Source organism: Zingiber officinale, chromosome 7A (assembly GCF_018446385.1).
Source record: "Zingiber officinale cultivar Zhangliang chromosome 7A, Zo_v1.1, whole genome shotgun sequence".
Classification (NCBI taxonomy): Eukaryota; Viridiplantae; Streptophyta; class Magnoliopsida; order Zingiberales; family Zingiberaceae; genus Zingiber; species Zingiber officinale.
This window is the reverse complement of record NC_055998.1, coordinates 135,867,703-135,890,910: the sequence shown is the minus strand read 5'-3', so window position 1 is coordinate 135,890,910 and position 23,208 is coordinate 135,867,703.

The window sequence follows — 23,208 nt, the reverse complement described above, 5'->3', positions numbered from 1 at the left end:
ATAAATTTATCAATATCCTCTATAAAGTGTCTTCTGACACAACAAGAGGAAACCCAACTATGGCACAGAAGGTTGGGTCACACACACACAAGACTTATTTCAAGAATAAGTCAAAATGGTCTAGTTAGAGGTTTGCCCAAATTAAAATTTATTGAAAACTCAATCTGTGATGCATGTCAAAAAGGAAAACAAACTAAGTAAACCCATAAGTCAACTAACTTAGAGAGATCCAACACCATACTTGAGCTCCTTCACCTTGATCTATTTGATTCACATGGAGCCAAATCACTAAACAAGAACCAATATTGCTTAGTAATAATTGATGACTACTCCAGGTACACTTGGGTAAAATTTCTAAAAACAAAAGATGAAACCTATGAAGTATTTAGTAATTTTTGCAACTTAACGGAAAATGAAAAAGATACTAAAATTAAAAGAATAAGAAGTGATCACGGAGGGGAATTTGAAAATCATAAGTTCACCCAATTTTGTAAAATAAATGGATACCAACATGAATTCTCATGTCCTAGAACCCCTCAACAAAATGGACTAGTAGAACGTAAAAATAGGACACTACAAGAAGCCGCTAGGACAATGTTAAACGAATATGAGTTAAGTCACCAATTTTGGGCTGAAGCAATAAATACGAAAAATTATATTCAAAACAGAATTTTGATAAACAAATATCACAACAAAACCCCGTATGAACTCTACTATCATAAAATTCCAAATCTAAATTATTTAAAAGTATTTGGTTGTAAAGTTCACATTTTAAATACTAAAGATTACTTAGGAAAATTTACACCCAAATCTAACCAAGGAATCTTCTTAGGATACTCCTCTACCAGTAGAGCCTTTAGAGTATATAATCAAAATACATTGAAAGTTGAAGAAACAACTAATGTAATATTTGATGAAGAAAACAACTTATCTAATATAAATGCAAATATTAACACTAATCCAAGAGATGTAGATGATGATGAAATCCAAACTAATCTTAATGAGTCTGAAGAACCAGTTTCTGACTCCCAAATAAGACCAACTAGAACAAGCACCTCTCACCCACCTGACCAAATTTTGGGTGACCCAAACCTAGGAGTCAGAACTAGATCATCCTATAGAAACCTCAGTCAGATTGCTCTAATTTCTAAAATTGAACCTAAAACTATAGAAGAAGCCCTGCCTGATCCAGACTGGATCATTGCAATGCAGGAAGAATTAGCACAATTTGAGAGAAACCAAGTCTGGGACCTTGTACCTAAACCCATAGATAAATCAATAATAGATACTAAATGGGTTTTTAGGAATAAGTTAGATGATCACGGTGATATAGTAAGAAACAAGGCAAGATTAGTAGCAAAAGGGTTTTGTCAAGTTGAAGGCCTAGATTATGATGAAACCTATGCTCCAGTAGCTAGACTCGAGTCTATTAGGATGTTATTAGCTTATGCAGCCAATAAAGGATTCAAATTGTACCAAATGGACGTTAAGTCAGCCTTTTTAAATGGTTTTATCAAGGAAGAAGTCTACGTAAACCAACCTCCAGGGTTTGAAGACATAAACTATCCCAATCACGTTTTTAAATTAAAAAAGGCACTATATGGACTAAAACAAGCTCCTAGAGCATGGTATGAAAGATTATCTAATTACTTAATATCCAAAGAATTTAACCAAGGACAAATCGATCCCACTTTGTTCGTGAAAACTATAGGAAAAGACATCTTTATAGCCCAAATCTATGTTGATGACATAATTTTTGGCTCAACTAACTCAAAATTTCTAAAAGAATTTATTAAGTTAATGGAAAATGAATTTGAAATGAGCATGGTTGGGGAACTCAACTTTTTCTTGGGCTTACAAATAAAACAAACCAAAGATGGAATCTACATTTATCAAACTAAGTATGCTAAGGAGTTAATCAAAAAATTCAGCATGGAAAACTAAAAAATTATAAATACTCCAATGACAACCAACATAAACATTGACTCTGACCCTGAAGGAAAATCTGTAGACCCAAAATACTATAGGAGTGCAATAGGGAGTTTACTTTATCTAACTGCAAGTCGACCTGACATACTGTTTGCAGTAGGTATGTGTGCAAGATACCAATCCTGTGCAAAAGAGTCACACCTAACATATGTTAAAAGAATACTGAGGTATATTAAAGGAACTCTAAATGTAGGACTTTGGTATCCAAGAACTTGCACTTTTGACCTTTATGGCTATTCTGATTCAGACTATGCCGGGTGCAAGCTAGACAGAAAAAGTACAAGTGGTAGCTGCCAGATTCTAGGTCAGTGCCTAGTAAGTTGGTCAAGCAGAAAGCAACATTGTGTTGCTCTATCCACTACAGAAGCTGAATACATAGCTCTAGGAGAATGTGCATCTCAATTGTTATGGATGATGCATACACTAAAAGACTATCAACTAGACTATAAAAATACTAAAATCTTTATTGATAATATCAGTTCAATTAATCTGACCAAAAATCCCATACACCACTCTAGGACCAAACACATAGAGGTAAAACACCACTTTGTAAGGGATCATGTAGCTAAAGGTGAAATTGCACTCAACCACGTTGAGTCCAAATCAAACCTAGCTGACATTTTTACTAAACCCTTACCTGAACTTGAGTTCAGTGGACTTAGAAGGCAAATAGGAATGTGTTGGGTAGAATAGATACCTTACTACTATTTTGTTGTTAACTTCTAAGCAAAACATTTTTCAAAACTCCAATTTTACTAGACTTTCAAAAGTTGAGTTTAGTTTAGGATTTCCCCTAGATATCATGTTCCCCTAGAATTAAGCCAGAGCATCTCACAAAACACCTAGGTCTACCTTGATTGTGATTAAAAGACATAGAATGGTGTGAGATGCATAGGGTAGAGCCTGGACTCAAGAATGCTTATATCTGTGCATCAATATGAGTCTGGGCGTTAAATATGCAATAAACATTAATCAAGTTAAAGTTCTCCAGCTCTAGTCAAGTCTATCTGGACCTAAATAACTTAACTTGACTAACCTGGTAAAAGCTATTGTCCTATAGACAATCAGCGAGTAGCTAAAGGTTAGACAGTTGGCAAAGGATACTATTTTTTTTTTCTATGGCTCTGATACCTAATATATAAACATGACTTGTGCTTGGACTTAAGGACCAATTGAACTTTAAAGAATAATCTTGTTCTAAAAACTTAAATTCCAATTGACCTTGAACTTCCAAACTCTGTTGAATATTGCTAACTTTAATCATGCACAAATCTTTACACATTGCCCATTTTTTAATTATGGCAAAGGGGGAGAGTAGCAAAAGAAAAGCAAACATAAAAATTTTTTCAAATTAAGGGGGAGCAAAAATTAAGGGGGAGCCAAAGTTAAGGGGGAGTATATAGGGCAAAATTTACTTTAGTTACCTTGTTCATCTATACTTAGCAAATTTTGCCTGTGTTTAAAATGACTATCTATTCGCTTGTTTGCTTAACTTCGAATTCATGTTGCCATAATCAAAAAGGGGAAGATTGTTGGTGCGGAAAGCATCCGACGATCGAACTCGTGTTTTGATAACGGCAAAGAATTCTAAGTTAAGAATGTTTTTGTGTCTAACAAGTCTACTTGAGGATTTCAGGAAAGTCCTAGCTGCAGTTAGGCAAAGGGAAAACCCTAGGGGGCGGTAACCCTAGGTCATAGGGGGTGGTAACCCTATGCGAAAAGTCTTGGCAGGTCAAGGGCTTCAGACAAAAATCCTAGGGGTCGTAACCCTAGGTGAAAAGTCCTGGTGTCGCGAACCAGGTGAAAGACTGGACTAGCCGGGGAAGCGGATGTCCAGCAGAAAGTCCGGAAGCATCGAGTGCTGAGCGAAAGTCCAGTCGATCTGGCGGATCGACTGGCAACAGGTAAATCTCCTGAGTGGAGTAGGTGAGGACGCATTCCCCGCAGAGGGAACAGTAGGCGTCGGGTCGACCTAGGGTTTCCGGTTGGAATTCCAAAGTCAGACTCGGACAGTCCGAATACTGTCAAATATTACTCATTATGTTTTATCAGATTCTAACACTGTCTTGCAGGGTATTTTGCTCGGACTAACCTTTGTTTGCAGGTGAGGAGCCTGCTGGAAAAAGGCTGTCCGGGCGCCCGGGATGGATCCGGGCGCCCGGAGGTCCGGGCGCCCGGAACAGGTCCGGGCGCCCGGGACCAAACTTTATCCCTGCCGCGACTTCGCCACGTGGATCATCCCGGTTGGTTGGCCACGTCACACTTCAGGCGCCCGGAAGGGATCCAGGCGCCCGGAATCGCATATAAAAGGAGGGTTGAGGTGCAGCTTCAAAAATAACAATCATCTAAGCAATCTCCTTGCAACAAGCTGCTAACAACTCAATCCAGAAGTACTGCAACGACACCCTGACAACCCGGAGCTTCGAATTTAATCTTTTTGTTGTCGGTATAATCCTTTTACAGCTTTGAATTGTAATTAGCTTGTAATACTCTTAACGAACTTATAGTTGTTGCCCACCGAAAGCGATCAAGGATCGCGGGCCTTCGAGTAGGAGTCGTCACAGGCTCCGAACGAAGTAAATCCACTGTGTTCATCTGCTTGTGTTTCTTTCATTTCCGCTGCATTTTTTACTCGAGTGTTTTACGATTTCGATAATCGAACGAAATAGCCACGAGCGCTATTCACCCCCCCTCTAGCGCTTCTCGATCCAACATGTTCTACGGAAACAAATTTAGCTAATGATTCTCTTAATTTATTATCCGAATATAAAAATAAACCGGAATCGGTACTACCGCTAGTTGAAGAAAATCTTGATAATTGTGTTTGAGAACGGTCGAGTCCATATTCCGTTGGGTGCTTCGTTTCTACATGTCGTTTCAACGACCCATAGCCGCCGCCGGCTTGGAATTTGTAGGAAGCATTGCAGTGCTTACATTTTGCACGCATTTCTCCCGACGGAAGAGTGACCTTCTCAAAATGTTTAGTAAAAATAGAAGACTTTAGAGGAGGAAGTTCCCGAACCTTAGAAGTAATTGCATCGGTACTTCCTTGTGTTTCGGGTGTTGGATTCGGAAGATGCTCGATCTCATCATCGGTAGATTGAATGTTGGGGTCCTCCTCCCGCGGATTCATTATTTGCTTTCCCTTCCGAGCTCGAGATGATGCACCTCCGCGGACTCCTTCCATTGGAATTGAAAACGAAAGCGCGTAGAGATTAGAGAATACGAAAATGAGATTAAGAGTAGAGAAGATGTGTGTGAAAAATTATGAAATGAGCTCTCTATTTATAGAGTTTTGCTGGTAACGGGCACTAAATCATAGCCATTGATCAAAAAATGGTCAAATGATCCTAACCGTTGAAAAAAAATACCTAAAAAACCCTCCCAACGGCTACGAACCGCCGGTTAACCGGCGGTTCCAACGGCTATGAACCGCCGGTTAACCGGTGGTTCAAGCAGTTTTAAAAGAAAAAAAAAAGATTTTGCGACTGAACCGCCGGTTCAACCGCCCGGTTAACCGGCGGTTCACCGGTTTTTACATCTAATGAACCGGAACCGGCCCAGCAAATTGCCGGGCCGGTTCCAGTTCGGCCCGGCGAACCGGGTCAACGGGCAACCGGCCCGTTGACCCGGTTACGGGCCCGGGCCGGGTCTGGGCCAGACCCGGTTACGGGCCCGGGGTCGGGTCTGTCTAGGGGTAACATTATACTTCACTATATCGAGTCCAAGTCAAACCTAAAAGCTATCTTTACTAAATTCTTACATAAACTTGAGTTTAGTACACTTAGAAGATAATGAAGAATATACTTAGCAGAATAGATTTTAATGTTTTCAAAATCATTTTTTTTCAAAATTATTTCTTTTTGCCTTTCCAAAATTATATTTTTTTTGAAAATTACATTATCTATATTTTTCAAAAACCTTATATCTTTAAAAATCAACTTGGTTTTAAAATTCTAGGTTAAATAGTTATACTTTCTTCAAAACTCTCACTTTTACTACTATTTTCAAATATTACACGTAGTCTAGGTTTTTCCCCTATAAAGCATGTATCCAGAGGTTTCAGTTAGAGCATCTCACAAGTACACCAAGATTACCTTACTTATGTATGAAAAATACTTAGAATGATATGAGATGTATAGAATATTGCCTAGATTTTCATATACTTATGTAAGTGCTTTCGCATAAAGTCTGGGTGAAAAATTTCAATTCAAATTGATCAAGTTAAGTCATCCTTCTTAGTCAAAATAGTTGGATCACTTACTTAACTTGACTAACAAAATGAATGTTACTATCTTATGATAAATAACTAGTAGCTAAAGGTTAGACATTTCTTTTAACAAAAGTAGATAATTATTTTTAATATTTTATTTTACTTTAATTTTTTTCATACTTGGACTCTAGGATTATAATCAAGCCATTAAATTTACCTAATTTTAAAGTCCCCTCAAACTTAAAGCACTTAAAAAAAGTTTCATTTTTTTAAGACATTAATCAAGGGGAGGAATTCCAAAACATTGATTTTTTTTATTTTTCTTTTTTTTTTAAATTTTTTTTTGAAAAACACTCCTAAGTTATTTAGAGCTTTACAAAGAACACTACTTATATATATATATTTTTGATATATGTCAAAAAGGAAGACAAAGAGGTTAAAAGTTAAGTATATCCAAAAGTGAAGTTTTTTTAAAAGTGTAACTAAATATTTAGCTAAGTATTGTTCATTTCAAAAAGCAAAGCATTTTTTCAAAAGTGTAACTAAATATTTAGCTAAATATTGTTCAATTTAAAAAAGTAAAGTCTTTTTTCGAAAGGGTAGCTAAACTCCTCTTTAAAATCTAAGTATTTAGCTAAATATTGCTCAAAAAAATTCTTTTGAAAGTTAAGCATTTAGTTAAGTATTTTTTAAAGGAAAAAGAAAAGCTAAGTATGTTTTTCGATAAGAAAATTAAGTGTTATTTTTCAGGGGAGTATAAAGTTAGTTTTTTTCTAGAAATTTTAACTTATAAATATCTCTAAAGTTTTGTTTCAATACTTACAAAGTTATTACTTTGAAAAAAAACATTTTCTTTGAAAATTCTTACTTGTGAAAATTTTTATTTGTTCTTAACTTGTTGATGTATTATCTTTATGCTTAACTTAAACTGTGTTGTCATAAATCAAAAAGAGAGAGATTGTTGGTGCAAGGAGCACCAGATGATTGAACCTGAGTTTTGATATTGGCAAAGGATTTTAAGTTAAGTCTTATTGTTATTCTTGTTGGTTGCTATTCGGAAAACCTAGAGGTTCCACTGTACAAAAATTTTGTACAAAGGTCTGAACCTTTTCCTAGCTACCATGTGTTCTTTTAAATTAAATTTTGGATTGTCTGCGGAACTTAACACGTTTGATCCAAAACTTAATCTATTCATTCTTTTAGGTTTTGACTTGGGTCTCCTGCGGAACTTAACACGTTCGACCCAAATCACCTTAAGTTATTAATTCCATTAAATATTAATTTCCATAATTGGTTCCCAGTACTGACGTGGCGAGGCACATGGCCTTCTTAAATATGGGAGCAACCACCACCGACTAGACAAAACCTTTTATAGAAAGCTAATATTTAATTTCCTAAAATAACTTTAGGTTAACCGAAAAGAACAATCAAATCACATGGAAAAATAAAACAAAAGAACACAACATCGAAAAACATATTCGAAATACTAGAATCGTAAACCTCTTGTATTTGGTATTATTTCCATAAATAACTAGCATGATGTGGAAAAGGAAAAACTACTAGTTATACCTTCTAGAAAGACCTCTTGATCTTCTATCGTATTCCTCTTCTAACCTCGGACGTTGTGTGGGCAACGATCTTCCGAGATGAGAAACCACCAACCACCTTCTCCTCCTCCTAGCTAGGTTCGACCACAAAGAAGCTTTACCAAGAATGAAGAACAAAACACCAACCAAGCTCCAAGAGATGCAAGCTTTCTCTCCTCCTTCTTCTTCTTCTCCAAGTAGTATCCGGCCACCGCAAGAGCTCCAAGGGGAGAGAGAGGTTCGGCCACCACAAGAGGAAGAGAGGGAGAGGATGATGATGATGGTCGGCCACACGAAGGAACAAAAGAGAGAGAGAAATAATAGAGGTTGTATCTCATGAAGGCACCCTCACCCCTTCTTTTATATTCCTTGGCTTTGGCAAATTAGGAAATTTAATTACAATAAAATTTCCTTAATTTCTTTGACATGATTTAATTGAGAGAAATAAAATAAAATTTCCAATTAAATCAATATTGGCCGGCCACATCAAGGGGAAACAAATTAGACAAGTTTTAATCAACAAATTAAAACTTCCTAATTTGTTTCCGAAAATTTTAAAAATAAAATTTCTCTTCAAAAATCTCTTCATGGTTGATAAAAGGAAATTTCTATAATTTTAATTTTACAACACGTGAATAATTTTTAAAGAGAAAATAAAATATCTCACTAATCTACAAATAAGGAAAGAGATCTAATCTCTTTCTTTAATCTTTTGTAGATCTTTTACAAGAGAGATATTTTAATTTTAATTCTTTTTAATAAATTATATCTTCCACATAATAAAAATTAAAATTAAAATCCTTTTTAATCTAATATGGCCGGCCCCTCTAGCTTGGGTTCAAGCTAGGGCCGACCACCCTAACTTATGCTTAGGCCGGCCCTAGCTTGGTTCCCAAGCTAGCTTGGCCGACCCCTTTTAGGTGGGTATAGAAAGTGGGTATAGGTGGGTATAGTACTCTATAAATAAGAGGCTACGATAGGGACCGAGAGGAGGAATTGGTTTTGGTCTCCCGATAAAATTAAGCGTCCCGTGTTCACCCCGAACACACAACTTAATTTTATCAATAATAATTCATTCCACTAGAGAACTATTATTGAACTACCGCACCAATCCCAAATTACATTTTTGGGCTCCTTCTTATTATGAGTGTGTTAGTCTCCCTGTGTTTAAGATATCGAATGCCCACTAATTAAGTGAGTTACTGACAACTCATTTAATTAATATCTTAGTCCAAGAGTAGTACCACTCAACCTTATCGTCATGTCGGTCCACCTGCAGGGTTTAACATGACAATCCTTATGAGCTCCTCTTGAGGACATTATCAACCTAGTATCTCTAGGACACAGTTTCCTTCTATAATCAACAACACACACTATAAGTGATACCATTTCCCAACTTATCGGGCTTATTGATTCATCGAACTAAATCTCACCCATTGATAAATTAAAGAAATAAATATCAAATATATGTGCTTGTTATTATATTAGGATTAAGAGCACACACTTCCATAATAACCGAGGTCTTTGTTTCTTTATAAAGTCAGTATAAAAGAAACGACCTCAAATGGTCCTACTCAATACACTCTGAGTGTACTAGTATAATTATACAGTCAAGATAAACTGATACCTAATTACACCACGACCTTCTAATGGTTTGTTCCTTTCTATTTTGGTCGCAAGCTACTGTTTATAATTTATAAGGTACTGATAATATCATCTTCTGTATGTGGCACCACATACTATATTATCTACAATATAAATTAATTGAACAACTAGACAATTTGACCAAATGTGATTCTTTATTCATAATGAATGTTTACAAAGCTTAGGCTTTCAGTATACACTCCAACAATTCTAACAAGTTTGACTGAGTGTACAAGAAAGCCCTAAATGATCTTAGGAAAAGTGAATGTCCTAGTGGACACTAAATAGGTAAAAAGTCTTAGTTGTGGCTAGACAACGAAGTCCTGGTCCGTGGGACTGGTTGAAGTCTTGGTAGGTCGAGGGCACTAGGTGGAAGGTCACTAGGCAGAAGACTGGACAGGTCAGAGTTTGGACGTCTAGTGAAAAGTCTTGAGGCCTCGAATGCTTAGCAAAAGTCCAAACAGTTTAGGGGACCAGTTTGGAAAAAGGTAAACTCTCTTGAGAGGACTAGGTAAAGGCGCATTCTCTGTAGAGGAAACAGTAGACATCGGTCCGACCTAAAGTTTCAACGAAACTCAAAGTCAGGATCGGATAGTCCGTAGACTATCAAAATATTACTTTGCCTTACATATTATTACTTGTTGGACTAACTTTATATATTATTACTTTGCACTCGAAATATGATCCAACAGTGGAAGACGCTCTAAATCTGATCCAAAAGCTTAGATCTAAATCAAGGGTCATGATCTATCCTCTCTTAATCTGGATGGACCATATCTTTGTCGGATGACTCAGATCACTCCTATCTGGGATGAATGATCTAAATTGGTTCTTAATTAGCTCTCTTCAATTATATCTAGATTTGAGCCCAAATTTGGTCCAATATGACTCGAGGCCTTAGCCCTTTTGATCACCTACAAGACCACATTCAAATATTAGTATCAAATACCATAAATTAAGAATAAATCACATTAAAGCCAAAGATGAATACAATTCACAAAATACAATATAAATGCTAATTTACCACATGAGGAGATCAAAAAGCATGGATATAAAGGCCTAATTATCATGACAAAATGATGGTTATTAGGGATCTAGACATTGTCTGGGTGCCTGGAACTCTGGTCGCTTTGAATCCTTTGGTCGACCAGATTTAACTGAATCTAGTCAACTTTCCCATCTCTAGTCCTTGCACCACTGAGTTAGTATAACACAAATATGAGTAAGTTGGACATCTACAACTTTCCTAATCTTGACTCAGGATTTCCAATGAAATCTTACGTCAGAATGACACTGCTATTTTTTAAGGGAACTCATCCTTGTTAGATCGTAAAGACGCTAGGGGGGGGGAGGTGAATAGCGTTAGTCACTTTTTCGAAAGTCAAGAATACGCAGCGAAAATGAAACATAAAAATATAAATGCTAACACAAATAATTTTATATGATTCGAAGCATTCGATGACTCCTATTCCAAAGCTCGCATTCGTTGAGCGACTTCGTTGGACAATCTATTAATAATTCAAAATGTTACAGACTTTAAGTACAAGAAATATAAGAAAAATTTATCGACAATAGAGAAAATAAATAGAACTTTATCATCAGTTGTCGAAGGAGCATTACAGTATCGTAGGAGCTTTTCTGAAGCAGCGCGCAGGAACAAAGTCGTAGCAAATGATGTCCTCAATCTACTGGTCGGAGGCTGCTTTTATAGCCCCATCCGGGTGCTTGGATCCCTTCCGAGGTGCCCGAACTGTGTTGATATGGCTAACTCTCGTCAAAACTCCATCCTTAAGTTTATCCATCTCTGAGCGCTTGGACCCTGTCTGGGCATCTGAACCGTTTTGGGTTGAGCCAGTCGTCGTGCCCCAACTCAGCTTCTAGATGAGGTTTGTTGGTCTGGGTGTCTGGACCAACTCCTAGCGCACGAACTACCCGAGTGTCTAGCCAGGCACCCGTCCGGGTGAAGTTGGTCTGGGCGGTCGGAATTGATCTGGGTTCCCAGATCAACTCCGGGCGCCCGAATCTATCTCTTTCCTATAACAAAAAGTTAGTCCAGGCATAAAGATTATCATGTAAAATAAAGTTAGCACATTACAAATATGATCAAATTATGACTTAAATCCTGTCCTCCAAACCAAGATCTAGTCAATGTCTCAATTTCGGTTTCTTAAATGGACTTAAATTGGACCAATGTCTACTTTCCCCTCAACTAGAATACGTCCTCACTGAGTCACTCTCCTAGAGCGACTTACCTTCACTTACTTTCTAAACATCTGGTCCTTTAGACTTGTTTAGACTTTCTCTGACGTTGCTTAATATCTGGCCAAGTTGATCTACTAAGACTTACCTGCAACATTTAATACATATAAAATGATAATGAAAAACTGTGCTCTAGCATTATTAATAATTCGCTGGTCTAGTCGACTACGCACAGACTCCAAGTGTCTGGACTCTAGGCATCTGGACCCAGTCAAGGCTGACAAGAGGGGGGGGGGGTGAATTGCCTGCACAAATTAAAACTACCCTCCTCGAATCTTTTCAACTCGAAAGTGCAATAGCAATAATAATAAAATAACTAAAACAATAAAATAAAGCAGAAAGACAGAGAAGACCGGGAGTTAACCTAGTTACAACCAAGAAGGTTGTTAATCCAGGGCGATGAAAAGCGCGCACTAGAAAAATCTCCTTCTCTGAAGGCGGAGAAACCTTTTACACTCTAATAACTCAAAACTATTGTTAGGAATTGATTACAGAGTTGAGGGAACAATTGATGTCTAATTCCTAGTTCCAAAGGTCTTTATATAGCCTCTGGAAATCTTATCTCGGATGTCCGAGGTAACTCCAATAGGGGTCCAAGGCGCCTCCATTGAGAGAGTGGATAAAACTTTATCCAAAAGCTCAACATTCAATTCTGCCAGGTCCGAGGCGCCTTCAACAGGGGTTGAAGGTGCCCTCAAGCTGGAGGCGCCTCCAAGCCTGATGGAGGCGCCTCCAAGCTGGCTGGCATCTTTTCCAGCTTGCTTTGCTTCGTCTTCCGAAGTCTCGTTCTTTTGGGTGATTCCGGCCAACCGAAATAGGGCTCACCCGAACTTAATTTCTGGCCTTCTCCTCGAGCAGTCTTCCTCCCGGCTTAACGCCCCTCGAACGCCGCGCACATTCTTCTCGCCCATCGGTGTACTTTTCCGCAGCTCTCTCGTCCTTCGGACACACCGAGCCCGTCAGCTCCCATCCCGTGTCGTCCTTCTCGCTAGCTGCGTCTTCCGCTCGACTTCCTGCGCTCCTAAGCTCCTGCATACTTAGACACAAGAGTCAAACACAAAGCAGGACCTAACCAACTTGGTTGATCATATCAAAATACCCGCGGGGTCCAACACTTATATGTGACTCACGTGTATATACATATTCTATAAAATGCATATGTTGTAGATAATAACTAAGAACTATAATATTATCACATACAAATTATATATGTATATATAAAATTTAGATAATTATGAATATGGATAAAGGATAGGGATAAAGGTTTAGTAGATCAAAATCTAGACCAAGTCCTAAAGCCTCCACCTTATATAAAACTCTCACCTAGAACACCACTTGTTCTTCTTGTTGGCGTCGACCCTAAGGAGTTTTCCCCACCCTTTGTTCTCTATCGGTCCTAGAGTTTCAAGGGAAGACAAGGAGTAATAACTAAGTACTTAAGGCATGTTTCCAACCATGTTATTATTGTAGTTAGCCTCTATAGTCTTATGTAGTTTTGGGGTTTTTCCTTTTTATGATATCATGTTTCGGTCTCAATGAATGGTGCATATTTCTATTATGTTAATGCTCTTAATTAGTTTCTATAATTCTTTGAAGTTTCGGATAAGGTAGCTTGTAAGGTTAGGTTTGTTTCCTTATTATGATATCATGTTTCGGTTTCATATGAATGGTGCATGTTTTCAATTATGTTAATGCTCTTAATTAGCTTCTATAATCTTGTGAAGGTTGGAAATTTTATAGCTTGTAAGGTTGATTTGTTTCCTTGTTATGATATCATGTTTTAGTTAAATGAATTGTGTATATTTTCAATGCTCTTAATTAGCTTCTATAATATTGTGAAGTTTGGAAATTTTATAGCTTGTAAGGTTGGCTTGTTTCATTGTTATGATATCATGTTTTGGTTAAATGAATTGTGCATGCTTTTAATTATGTTAATGCTCTTAATTAGTTTCTATAATCTTGTGAAGTTGGTAATTTTATAGCTTGTAAGATTGGATTGTTTTCTTACCATTATATCATGTTTCGGTTCATATGAATTGTGCATGCTTTCAACCATGTTAATGCTCACGGGAAGTTATAGATCTTGCATGTTTCAGACATGATAAAAGCAAGTTTAAATTTTGTTTATGGGTTAAATATCATGATGTAGTTTCTTCATGACTATCTCATAGTATGTTTATGTTAGTCTTTCAAGTTAGGATACCCCATGTAAGTTTCGGTTTCTGGTTATTAACTTTTATAGGTTTGTAGGGTTCGGATTGTATAAGTCCCCATGCTCTTTTACTATAGTTGATATCATGCTAGCTCCTAGAATTTGTAACTTTCAGATTTCTAGTTTAAGTAGGCTTGCGTTTACTCTTGATCCACATCATGAGGGTTTAGTAGGCGATATATATGATACAAATTTGCATGCTTATGTTTAGATTCACGATTATGTCATGTTTATGTAATGCATGCTCACACTAAGTCTATGCACAGAATTACATTGAAACCCATGCTTAAGCTTATGTATGAATTTGCATGTTGGTGTTTAAGTTTATATTTATGTTCTTCATATGTATGATTATGATACCTTAAAGTGATAATGATAATGATAAAGATTTAATAAGGATACCATGAGGAAAAAGGCCTCAGAAGGAGCCCAATATCATGTAGATTGACTGTAAAGTGATAATAATAATGATAATGATTTAATAAGGATACCATGAGGGAAAGGTCCTAGAGGAAGCCCGTTTACGTGAAAAGGCCCCAGAGGAAGCCCGTTTACGAGAAAAGGCTCTAGAGGAAGCCCGTTTATGAGAAAAGACCCCAGAGGGAGTCCATTATCGAGTAAGTCAACTGTGACAGAATGATGAGGATTTTATGGGAATACTGTGAGGGAAAAGGCCCGAGAGGGATCCCATTTATGGGACAAGGTCCCAGAGGGAGTCTAATATCAATTTCCATGATATGTTATGAATAAGTTAGGTTCAAGATATGCTAAGTTCAGATTCATGTTATACTATGAATACGTTAAGTTCATGATATGTTATGAATATGTTAGGTTTATGATATGCTATAAATATGTTAAGTTCATGATATGTTATGTTCATGCTCACGATTAAGTTTATTCGTATGCTTATGTTATGTTTATGTACATACTCATGATTATGTTTGTTTATATGCATGCTTATGTTTATTCTCTCTTGCTTATGTCGATGTCAATGCTTACGTTCATGATATATTAGTAGGAAGGTCCTAAGTTACCTAGCATGTGTTTTTTTTAATACACTAGATTATAGACACTAACTATTGCATGACATAGTTTTGAACATGTTGAGTCTTTCGACTCACAGACGTTCTTTTTCAGACAATGGGCCTCTTGACGCTGACGTGGATTGTTGTGCTAGCCGATCAGCCAGCGCCTTCTGCTGTTGCTGCTCGACTATTTTGGTTGCTCGAGCTTGCATGAGCATGTCGAGCTCCTCTTGAGTGAACGTCACGGTGTGAAGTCGTCTAGCTTCTTCCATCTTCTCGGCTCGGATGCAGGTACATTCCCACAAATGGCGCCAAATTTAATCCTGTCCAAGAGTCGAGGCGATGGACACTAGGAGAACGTGGCACTCTTGTTGACCGTGCGTGGACTCCGAATAAGGCGATTTTGCAACCACAGCAACGTTAGTGCCGAGCCAGGGAGGGGTTCCCCGGCGATGGCCTTTCGACGCTTAAGTCAGTTACCGACGATGTGGGAGCAGAGAAAGAGGCGAATCGAAAGAAGCAAAGTAACAGTAGCTACAGTAATCTTAACATACCTTCGCCGAAGCTTGGGGCTCCTTATATAGGGCTATAGAAGTGCACGTGCACGCTTCTTGAAGCTTTTCCTGAAAAGATATGTCAAGAAAGTGTCCCGACACTATACCTCAATGACCCGAGCATATTTCTGACATAACAGTGAAAGCTTCCGCTGTACGATTCTCTGCCTGACCATGCCGTCTGTCGGGGGCATGGGTTCCCACAAGGATATTGGCTAATCCTTTTTGTCCATTACTGGGCCGAGCGGGATAGCCGCTCGACCAATCATCAGCCATCCAGGCGATCCTGTGTTTAAGCCGAACAGAGTGCCCGCTCGGCCAACATTCCACTGCCCGAGCTCCGTTGTTGTGCTGAGTGGAGGAGCTATATTTGAGTGTAATTGCTCAGTTGCGATCTTGTTCCACCGGTTCCTAGGTTCGATGAAAGTTCGAGCGGGATGGCTGCTCGGCGCATGCTTCAGCGGCACATCTCTGAGGGTTGAAAGTTCGGTATGTGACCGAGCTGTGGTAACATCGGGTTGATATCGGCCTGGCTATCCTCCACCCTGGTCAGGCAAGTGAGTTATTCGATCGGCCAGTGATACAGGGGTGTTGACCGCCTAGACTTTGACTTCCATCATGGTAACGCCCCTCTGAGGGGTGGACCCTTATCACCAGATCATTTATCCTTTTGGAGTGCCCTGGACCTCTTTAGAGGCACCTCCGAGCAACAGATATGTTTTTTCAAGAGCTATAAAAAGATCCAAGGAGTTAGGAATTAAATAATAACTGAACTACAAGTCTTGTAATCACTTCCTAGTCTTTCTTGTGAGCTATCAACGTTTGTAAGAGTCTACTTCGCCTTCAACAAATGAGTTTTTCTAGTGGAGCACTTTAAAAGACTTGGATTAATTGTAGGATCGAAAGAGTGTGATTAAGGGTGGGGGGGGGGGGGGGGAATATCACACTTAAAAAAAAAATTCTTTTACTTGTTTAAATCAAAGTCGTGCAACGAAAAATAAATAACAGGTTCAGTTACTTGGTTCGGAGCTTAGGTCGACTCCTACTCCAAAACTCATAATCCTTGATCGCACCGATGGGCAATCCACTAAGACTATTCTTTCCGAAAACCTCGGAAAGAAGTAGTGCATACAATATGCAAGAATATAAGATAGTAAGAACCTACTATCTTATGTGAGTTTAAGTACAATGCAAGCTTTGTAAAATAAAAGTATATCGACATAAATATGGAAGATCATGCTCGGTCGGCGCTTAAACGAGATAGTTGCTTGCGTGAGTTGTAGAGCAGTAGCACAAGCAGCAGCTAGCACAGAGATGAACTTCGAACCAAAACTGATTTCATTTTCGTTACACAGCCTCGGACATTGAGCTCACTTTTATAAGAGTCATCAACGTTCAGTCGACCAATCCCTAGGTTCGGTTAACCAAACTAGCTCCCTTCCATCTTCGTTGAGATCTGATGCTGATTCGATCTTTGACATTTAATGACATTAAAGTGTTCAGTCGACCGATCCCCTTGTTCGGTCGACTGAACAGAGATCTTTCCATGTTCGCTGAAATATGGAATTAATGCGCCATTAAGTGATGATGGTTCGGTCGACCGATTCCCTGGTTCGATCGACCAATCCCCTGGTTCGGTCGATCGATCCCCTGGTTCGGTCGACCGATCCCCTGGTTCGGTCGATCAATCAGTCGCTTTTCCTTCTTTGCTTTTGCTCGATCTGAATTATGCTGAGTCATCAAGGTTTGGTCGACCGATCCTCTGGTTCGGTCGACCAATCAAGCTTAGATCAGAATGTGCTCTACTTTAGTCTGAGCTGATCTCTGATCAGTTGGTTCGATCGACCGATTAGGCCAAACCTGCAACACATAGTTAAACAGAGTATATAACTTAGAGTATTTCTGTAACACAAAGGTTAGTACAGTAATATATATAATGCACAAGTAATATTAGACAGTAGAACTGTCTTCCCGGTTTCTTCAGTTGGATCAGTGACCTTAGGTTGTTCCTTTCAGAAACACGAGCTCACTGTCGCTCCTTTAGTTGCATACCTCAACTTACCTGCTTTGATCCTCCAGACTTGTTTAGACTTTGCCTGCTTAGTGTCTGGTCGTCTGATCCACTAAGACTTTTCCTGTAATACTATATTAGCCAACAACAATATTAGTAATACAGAATACTATGGTAAACCTAAACTTAGATTTACCGAGATCCGCTAGTCTGGTCTGATAAACCTTGCTTAGAGTTCACTCCTCAAAGACTTCTCGCTACCTAAGGTTATCTCCCCCTAGGATTTTCACCGTCTGGCTTCACTTACCAAAACCTAAGGTTACCATCTCCTAAGGGTTTCTCCACCTGACTTCACTCACTAAGACTCAGTATTCGACTACCTAAGGATTAGGTCCTCCAGACCTATCTAATCCACCTGGCTTTCACAATTTACCGAGATTTTCCTTACTTAGCCTACAACTAGGACTTTCATTGCTTAATCGCAGTTAAGACTAGTCACTCGGTTGATTTCCCACCCTTGCCTAGCCACGACTAGGACTTTCCATGATCAAACTCCATTAAACTTACTTAAACATATCTATGTTGGAATCCCAAGGTTGTTTTGGTGTGATCAACAAGTTAAGTTAGGTCCTGTGTGTTTCTAACCTGGTGTCTAAGTGTGCAGAAGCTTAGGAACACAGGTAGTCGAGCGGAAGACACAGCTAGCGAGAAGGACGACAGTCCGAGGGACGAGGTGCTGCGGAAGAGTACACCGGCGGACGAGAAGGTAGCATGCGGTGGTTCCGAGGGACGAAAGCCGGAGCGGAAGATTGCTCGGGGAGCAAGAGACGTAGCTAGTGAGAAGGACGGTACGCGGTGCGTCCGTGGGACGAAGACTACGGATGAGTACGCCGACGGACGAGAAGGAAACACGCGGCGATTCCGAGGGACGAGAAGCCGAAGGGAAGCCCGCTAGAGAAGACCGGAAGTTTGGTTCGGGCGAGCCCTTTTCCGGATAGCAGAGATCACCCAAGCGAACGGATTCAGAATAGAAGACCCAGACCGAACTGGAGCAAAGGTCCCGGATGAAAAAGTCAACCATTTTTGACTTTTGGCTCCGGGGCGTCCGGAGCAGTCCGGGGGCACCCGGAGTAGTCCGGGGCGCCCGGAGCAGCCCAGGACGCCTGGAACCCTTCCGGGCGCTCGGACCTGATTTGTTGGCCAGATCGCGTCAAACGCGATCTGAACGTTGGGGGATAAAGTTTTATCCCCCCAGGGCGCCCGGAACCCCTTCCAGGCGCCTCGACCAAGGCTATAAATATAGCCTTGGTCCAGAAGCTTTTCAATCAGTTCAGAAATTGTAAAAACGCTTATGCACTTTCCACTATTCAGATTAGCTTCTTTCTTTTTTTGCTTCAACGCTGTAAGAGGCTTCTCCACCTGAAGGAGTTTTTAGCGCTTAATCTTCCTTGGATTAACAACCACATTGGTTGTAACCAAGTAAATATCTTGTGCCTCGTCTCTTTATGTTTTTAATTTACTGCTTAACTTTATTCATGCAAGTGTTAGCTTAAAGCATTCGAGGAAGGGTTATTTGTTTTGATTTTAAAGGACTATCCAACAACCCCCTCCTATCCGGCCGCAACGGTTCTACAAGTGGTATCAGAGTCGAGATGCTTCAAGAAGGACTAACCGCCGTCTGAAGCAACAAAACAATGGCCGAAGATAGCGTCTACCCACCTGCATTCGAGGGGGAGTTTGTTGTTTAGAAACAAAAATTCAAGGTATACCTTAACTCAGATTTTGGTATTTCTTTAATAATGAAATTTGGTTATGAAGAATCGAAGAACACGTACGGAGAAGAAATCGATAAACGTCTCTGGACCCACAAGCAACATGAGGAGTTTATGGCAAACGGGCGAGCTAAATTTCACATTCTAATTGTAATACCAAATGAAGATATCAACAGAGTCGGAGAGTACAAAAGCACAAAAGAACTTTGGGAAAAGTTCTTAAAGATTCATGAAGAATCAGAAGAAGTCAAATCCGAGACTAAAGAAATTGCCGAAATAGCAATCATAGCAGAACACCCACCTAAAGATGAAAAAAGCTCAACCGAGACAAGCATCGAGAAAGGGGGAGAGTCTTTAGAAGAAAGCAATTCAACAGGGGGAGAATCAACAACTGACAAGGTAAGTTAGGTATGGTCTCCACCTTCTGAACATTTAGTTAAATCAATCAAAATATCGCCGAAAGAATTTTGTGAATTAAAATTTGAATCATTGAAAGAGTTTTTCGGATTAGAAAATCAACTGTCGAACTCTTCTTGCAAATTAGAAATATTATCGAAAGAATTTTTCAAATTACAAAATATTTTGACGAAAGATTCTTGTGAATTACAAATTATTTTGTCAAAAGAATTTTGCAAATCAGAAATATTGCCAAAAGATTCTTGCAAGTTACAAAATATTTTGTCGAATGAATATTGCAAATTAGAAAAATTGTCAAACGAATTGTTACCAATTATTTTGTCAATACAATTTCTTGCATGTTTAATATTCGTTGCCTTACATATGAAAAAGTGTGATTTAAGAAGTTATGATATATTAAAATGGAAATTTAAATTTCATATGATATTAGAGAACTGGCAATAACTTGAGAATAATTTTTTTTAACAAAAAATAAAATAAAATTATTATTTCCAAAGTTGAAAGTTTTTTCTAAAATTTGCTTAAATTTTTACATAGAATTTTTTTTTTTGAAAAACTGCCTAAGTCAGGATTTATTCTTATTCTATCACTTAAAATTTTTGACTTAGAATTTTTTCCTTGACTTGGAAATATTTTTTTTCCCTTGAAAACCATTGAAATAGATTCCCATAAATTTTCTAAGTGTCAACCCTTAGATTTTTTTCTTGCAACCCCAATTTTTTTTATGTAAATAAAGGGGGAGAAGAAAAAGTATAAGTCTAGGGGGAGGTAGAAAATTGAAATTGAAAATTGAAATTTTTTAAAAATTTAATTTTTTTCTATCTTGTTGCACGTTATTGCAATATAAACTGTTTTATTTTCATATTTATTTTGACCTTAGCTTAACTTGGGTTGATCACATCAAAAAGGGAGAGATTGTTGGAACCCCAAGGTTGTTTTGGTGTGATCAACAAGTTAAGTTAGGTCCTGTGTGTTTCTAACCTGGTGTTTAAGTGTGCAAGAGCTTAGGAACACAGGTAGTCGAGCGGAAGACGTAGCTAGCGAGAAGGACGGCAGTCCGAGGGACGAGGTGCTGCGGAAGAGTACACCGGCGGACGAGAAAGAAGCGTGTGGTGGTTCCGAGGGACGAAAGCCGGAGCGGAAGATTGCTCGGGGAGCAAGAGACACAGCTAGCGATAAGGACGACACCCGGTGCGTCTGAGGGACGAAGACTGCGGATGAGTACGCCGGCGGACGAGAAGGAAAGACACGGTGATTCCGATTGACAAGAAGCCGGAGGGAAGCCCGCTCGAGAAGACCGGAAGTTGGGTTCGGGTGAGCCCTTTTCCGGATGGCAGAGATCACCCAAGCGAACAGATCCTGAATAGAAGACATTGACCGAGCCGAACCGAACCGGAGCAGAGGTCCCGGATGAAAAAGTCAACCACTGTTGACTTTTGGCTCCGGGGCGCCCGGAACCCTTCCGGCCGCCCGGACCTGATTGTTGACTAGATCGCGTCAAACGCAATCTGAACTTTGGAGGATAAAGTTTTATCCCCCCAGGGCGCCCGTAACTCCTTCCAGGCGCTCCAACCAAGACTAAAAATATAGCCTTGGTCCAGAAGCTTTTCAATCAGTTCAAAAATTGTAAAAACGCTTGTGCGCTTTCCACTGTTTAGATTAGCTTCTTTCTTTTTGTGTTTCAACGCTATAAGAGGCTTCTCCACCTAAAGGTGTTTTTAGAGCTTAATCTTCCTTGGATTAACAACCATATCGGTTGTAACCAAGTAAATATCTTGTGCCTCGTCTTTTTATGTTTTTAATTTACTGCTTAAATTTATTCATGCAAGTGTTAGCTTAAAGCATTTGAGGAAGGATTGTTTGTTTTATTTTTACAGGACTATCCAACAACCCCCTCCTAGCTGACCGCAACAGTCCTGTAATTTGTCGAATATTAAAACCTTGAAGATCGATTGTACCAATATTAATAATCACCTAAGTTATAACCAATGATTTCTCATCTATTCTTTATTTTAGTTATTCTATTTATTTTTATGTAAATTAATTATGTTTACTAATCAAATTCCAAAACATGAGAAAATGATTGTTTTGTTTTTAAAGTCAATTCACCTTTTTTTTTTATTGTTGCACCAGGACCAACAATGACATTATATCAATTGACACGTATGTGTGGGTGATGCTTTATACGAATTAGCACCATAGTGATACTACGTTGAAGAAATCAACAACACTGTGATGTTGTGTTGAAGACAACAACACAACAATGGTATTGCGTTGGAGAGACCAATACTATAGTTCTATAAAATGTGAAATTGATCATCTCAACGGTTTCCTAGAACTATACTATATTCTTAAAAGAGAGCAAATTAGGTCATCACCATCATGTGGCAAAAGACGATTTGCTCATTCTCAGTGCCCCCGTTAATCCGTCCCTAGGTCAACACGGAGGAGATAAATCACGGGTGACTACTAGCCATTAGTGCAAATGACCAAGACACGAAAGAGGTTATGCTCAGTCACACCGAGTTTCGACCCCAAGACCATCATAGTGATACGTTGAATTGTGGTGTTGCATTGGAGAGATCAACACCATGATGGTGTTGCCTAAAAGAAAGTAGCACTATGATGGTGTTGCGTTGGAGAAACCAATACTGTCACATTGTATTAGAAAAATAAGTACTAATACAATGTTGCATAAGAGAAACCTTTTAAAATAAATAGTGCTAAATGATTAGAATTTGACTAGTTAGAATATATTTTATAAATTATTATTAAGGATATTTTAGTAATATCATATTTATATATTAATTATATATATGTATTATAATTCATTTCTAGCTGATCAAATTCTAGCCAACAATATTTACTGTTTAAAATAATAATTTTTTTCTTCTAATATTAGGTGGACAACTATATTTGTTTATTCATATAAGGAATTACATAGTAATTATAATCTCAATAAAAAGAACCTTAATTCTTGCTTTCTTATATCAGTTATTTAATGTTCAATATATATTCTTTTAGTAATTTAGATATTTATTTTTTTTAACCAATTAATATTAGTAATGACCAATTAAATCCTATAAAAATTTTCCATCGGCTATAAAACTCATCAGTCGATATTCAATGCTGGACATTAGCATGGTTGAAACACATCGTCAACTTATATTTATTCATTATAGAACTACATAATAATTTACAATAAATCTTAAATTCCTATATCTGATGTATATTATAACGCTAAAAATATCTTAAAATAATATTAAAAACAATAATGCTATTCAATATATATATTTTTTTAACATAATTTACTTTCAAAATATAAATAAACAGATTGTGTTTTGCAGAAAAGTTAGAAAACATTCTTGTGAAAATCTCAAAGAAAATAAATGAGAACGTAGTTAATTTGTCAAATAATAATCTACATCAAGCTGTAGAGTAAGTCCTAATCAATTTCTTTATAAAAAATAAGTCTTTAATTAAAATAAGACAAGCCTTCAATTGAATGATCACATAATTATCGTTG